We start from the raw sequence: 5,168 nt of genomic DNA, 5'->3' as shown, positions 1-5,168 counted from the left end.
GAGCCCACACACTCAGCCCTTAACCCCAGTGTGCAGAAATTGTCAAAACGTGTTTTTCAGCAGAAATAAACATGTTTCTGCAAGTTTGGTCAACCCCATGTAAGTTATGGGGCAGTAACATCACACTTTTCAAAACGTGTTTTTCAACCCGAAATAAACACGTTTTTTCAGACAGCTGAATCTACTTGTAACAGCAAGGCTCAGAAGAGCCAACACACTCAGCCCTTAACCCCAGTGTGCAGAAAGGGTCAAAACGTGTTTTTCAGCAGAAATAAACATGTTTCTGCAAGTTTGGTCAACCCCATGTAAGTTATGGGGCAGTAACATCACACTTTTCAAAACGTGTTTTTCAGCCCGAAATAAACGCGTTTTTTCAGGCAACTGAATCTCCTTGTAACAGCAAGGCTCAAAAGAGCCCACACACTCAGCCCTTAACCCCAGTGTGCAGAAATTGTCAAAACGTGTTTTTCAGCAGAAATAAACATGTTTCTGCAAGTTTGGTCAACCCCATGTAAGTTATGGGGCAGTAACATCACACTTTTCAAAACGTGTTTTTCAACCCGAAATAAACACGTTTTTTCAGACAGCTGAATCTACTTGTAACAGCAAGGCTCAGAAGTGCCAACACACTCAGCCCTTAACCCCAGTGTGCAGAAAGGGTCAAAACGTGTTTTTCAGCAGAAATAAACATGTTTCTGCAAGTTTGGTCAACCCCATGTAAGTTATGGGGCAGTAACATCACACTTTTCAAAACGTGTTTTTCAGCCCGAAATAAACGCGTTTTTTCAGACAACTGAATCTACTTGTAACAGCAAGGCTCAGAAGTGCCCACACACTCAACCCTTAACCCCAGTGTGCAGATAGGGTCAAAACGTGTTTTTCAGCAGAAATAAACATGTTTCTGCAAGTTTGGTCAACCCCATGTAAGTTATGGGGCAGTAACATCACAGTTTTCAAAACGTGTTTTTCAGCCCGAAATAAACGCGTTTTTTCAGACAACTGAATCTACTTGTAACAGCAATGCTCAGAAGTGCCCACACACTCAACCCTTAACCCCAGTGTGCAGAAAGGGTCAAAACGTGTTTTTCAGCAGAAATAAACATGTTTCTGCAAGTTTGGTCAACCCCATGTAAGTTATCGGGCAGTGACATCACACTTTTCAAAACGTGTATTTCAGCCCGAAATAAACGCGTTTTTTCAGGCAACTGAATCTCCTTGTAACAGCAAGGCTCAGAAGAGCCCACACACTCAGCCCTTAACCCCAGTGTACAGAAAGTGTCAAAACGTGTTTTTCAGCAGAAATAAACATGTTTCTGCAAGTTTGGTCAACCCCATGTAAGTTATGGGGCAGTAACATCACACTTTTCAAAACGTGTTTTTCAGCCCGAAATAAACACGTTTTTTCAGACAGCTGAATCTACTTGTAACAGCAAGGCTCAGAAGTGCCAACACACTCAGCCCTTAACCCCAGTGTGCAGAAAGGGTCAAAACGTGTTTTTCAGCAGAAATAAACATGTTTCTGCAAGTTTGGTCAACCCCATGTAAGTTATGGGGCAGTAACATCACACTTTTCAAAACGTGTTTTTCAGCCAGAAATAAACGCGTTTTTTCAGGCAACTGAATCTACTTGTAACAGCAAGGCTCAGAAGTGCCCACACACTCAACCCTTAACCCCAGTGTACAGAAAGTGTCAAAACGTGTTTTTCAGCAGAAATAAACATGTTTCTGCAAGTTTGGTCAACCCCATGTAAGTTATGGGGCAGTAACATCACAGTTTTCAAAACGTGTTTTTTCATTCTGAATTAAACACGTTTTTTCAGACAGCTGAATCTACTTGTAACAGCAAGGCTCAGAAGAGCCAACACACTCAGCCCTTAACCCCAGTGTGCAGAAAGGGTCAAAACGTGTTTTTCAGCAGAAATAAACATGTTTCTGTAAGTTTGGTCAACCCCATGTAAGTTATGGGGCAGTAACATCATACTTTTCAAAACGTGTTTTTCAGCCCGAAATAAACGCGTTTTTTCAGACAACTGAATATACTTGTAACAGCAAGGCTCAGAAGTGCCCACACACTCAGCCCTTAACCCCAGTGTGCAGAAAGGGTCAAAACGTGTTTTTCAGCAGAAATAAACATGTTTCTGCAAGTTTGGTCAACCCCATGTAAGTTATGGGGCAGTAACATCACACTTTTCAAAACGTGTTTTTCAGCCCGAAATAAACGCGTTTTTTCAGACAACTGAATCTACTTGTAACAGCAAGGCTCAGAAGTGCCCACACACTCAACCCTTAACCCCAGTGTGCAGAAAGGGTCAAAACGTGTTTTTCAGCAGAAATAAACATGTTTCTGCAAGTTTGGTCAACCCCATGTAAGTTATGGGGCAGTAACATCACAGTTTTCAAAACGTGTTTTTTCATTCTGAATTAAACACGTTTTTTCAGACAGCTGAATCTACTTGTAACAGCAAGGCTCAGAAGAGCCAACACACTCAGCCCTTAACCCCAGTGTGCAGAAAGGGTCAAAACGTGTTTTTCAGCAGAAATAAACATGTTTCTGTAAGTTTGGTCAACCCCATGTAAGTTATGGGGCAGTAACATCATACTTTTCAAAACGTGTTTTTCAGCCCGAAATAAACGCGTTTTTTCAGACAACTGAATATACTTGTAACAGCAAGGCTCAGAAGTGCCCACACACTCAGCCCTTAACCCCAGTGTGCAGAAAGGGTCAAAACGTGTTTTTCAGCAGAAATAAACATGTTTCTGCAAGTTTGGTCAACCCCATGTAAGTTATGGGGCAGTAACATCACACTTTTCAAAACGTGTTTTTCAGCCAGAAATAAACGCGTTTTTTCAGGCAACTGAATCTACTTGTAACAGCAAGGCTCAGAAGTGCCCACACACTCAACCCTTAACCCCAGTGTACAGAAAGTGTCAAAACGTGTTTTTCAGCAGAAATAAACATGTTTCTGCAAGTTTGGTCAACCCCATGTAAGTTATGGGGCAGTAACATCACACTTTTCAAAACGTGTTTTTCAGCCCGAAATAAACGCGTTTTTTCAGGCAACTGAATCTCCTTGTAACAGCAAGGCTCAAAAGAGCCCACACACTCAGCCCTTAACCCCAGTGTGCAGAAATTGTCAAAACGTGTTTTTCAGCAGAAATAAACATGTTTCTGCAAGTTTGGTCAACCCCATGTAAGTTATGGGGCAGTAACATCACACTTTTCAAAACGTGTTTTTCAACCCGAAATAAACACGTTTTTTCAGACAGCTGAATCTACTTGTAACAGCAAGGCTCAGAAGAGCCAACACACTCAGCCCTTAACCCCAGTGTGCAGAAAGGGTCAAAACGTGTTTTTCAGCAGAAATAAACATGTTTCTGTAAGTTTGGTCAACCCCATGTAAGTTATGGGGCAGTAACATCATACTTTTCAAAACGTGTTTTTCAGCCCGAAATAAACGCGTTTTTTCAGACAACTGAATATACTTGTAACAGCAAGGCTCAGAAGTGCCCACACACTCAGCCCTTAACCCCAGTGTGCAGAAAGGGTCAAAACGTGTTTTTCAGCAGAAATAAACATGTTTCTGCAAGTTTGGTCAACCCCATGTAAGTTATGGGGCAGTAACATCACACTTTTCAAAACGTGTTTTTCAGCCAGAAATAAACGCGTTTTTTCAGGCAACTGAATCTACTTGTAACAGCAAGGCTCAGAAGTGCCCACACACTCAACCCTTAACCCCAGTGTACAGAAAGTGTCAAAACGTGTTTTTCAGCAGAAATAAACATGTTTCTGCAAGTTTGGTCAACCCCATGTAAGTTATGGGGCAGTAACATCACACTTTTCAAAACGTGTTTTTCAGCCCGAAATAAACGCGTTTTTTCAGGCAACTGAATCTCCTTGTAACAGCAAGGCTCAAAAGAGCCCACACACTCAGCCCTTAACCCCAGTGTGCAGAAATTGTCAAAACGTGTTTTTCAGCAGAAATAAACATGTTTCTGCAAGTTTGGTCAACCCCATGTAAGTTATGGGGCAGTAACATCACACTTTTCAAAACGTGTTTTTCAACCCGAAATAAACACGTTTTTTCAGACAGCTGAATCTACTTGTAACAGCAAGGCTCAGAAGTGCCAACACACTCAGCCCTTAACCCCAGTGTGCAGAAAGGGTCAAAACGTGTTTTTCAGCAGAAATAAACATGTTTCTGCAAGTTTGGTCAACCCCATGTAAGTTATGGGGCAGTAACATCACACTTTTCAAAACGTGTTTTTCAGCCCGAAATAAACGCGTTTTTTCAGACAACTGAATCTACTTGTAACAGCAAGGCTCAGAAGTGCCCACACACTCAACCCTTAACCCCAGTGTGCAGAAAGGGTCAAAACGTGTTTTTCAGCAGAAATAAACATGTTTCTGCAAGTTTGGTCAACCCCATGTAAGTTATGGGGCAGTAACATCACAGTTTTCAAAACGTGTTTTTTCATTCTGAATTAAACACGTTTTTTCAGACAGCTGAATCTACTTGTAACAGCAAGGCTCAGAAGAGCCAACACACTCAGCCCTTAACCCCAGTGTGCAGAAAGGGTCAAAACGTGTTTTTCAGCAGAAATAAACATGTTTCTGTAAGTTTGGTCAACCCCATGTAAGTTATGGGGCAGTAACATCATACTTTTCAAAACGTGTTTTTCAGCCCGAAATAAACGCGTTTTTTCAGGCAACTGAATCTCCTTGTAACAGCAAGGCTCAAAAGAGCCCACACACTCAGCCCTTAACCAGAGTGTGCAGAAATTGTCAAAACGTGTTTTTCAGCAGAAATAAACATGTTTCTGCAAGTTTGGTCAACCCCATGTAAGTTATGGGGCAGTAACATCACACTTTTCAAAACGTGTTTTTCAGCCCGAAATAAACACGTTTTTTCAGACAGCTGAATCTACTTGTAACAGCAAGGCTCAGAAGTGCCAACACACTCAGCCCTTAACCCCAGTGTGCAGAAAGGGTCAAAACGTGTTTTTCAGCAGAAATAAACATGTTTCTGCAAGTTTGGTCAACCCCATGTAAGTTATGGGGCAGTAACATCACAGTTTTCAAAACGTGTTTTTCAGCCCGAAATAAACGCGTTTTTTCAGACAACTGAATCTACTTGTAACAGCAATGCTCAGAAGTGCCCACACACTCA

Source organism: Lepisosteus platostomus, chromosome 22 (genome assembly GCF_059453375.1).
Source record: "Lepisosteus platostomus isolate fLepPlt1 chromosome 22, fLepPlt1.hap1, whole genome shotgun sequence".
In the NCBI taxonomy this organism is placed as follows: Eukaryota; Metazoa; Chordata; class Actinopteri; order Semionotiformes; family Lepisosteidae; genus Lepisosteus; species Lepisosteus platostomus.
The sequence above is the reverse complement of the archived record's forward strand: the minus strand, read 5'-3'. Positions refer to the sequence as shown.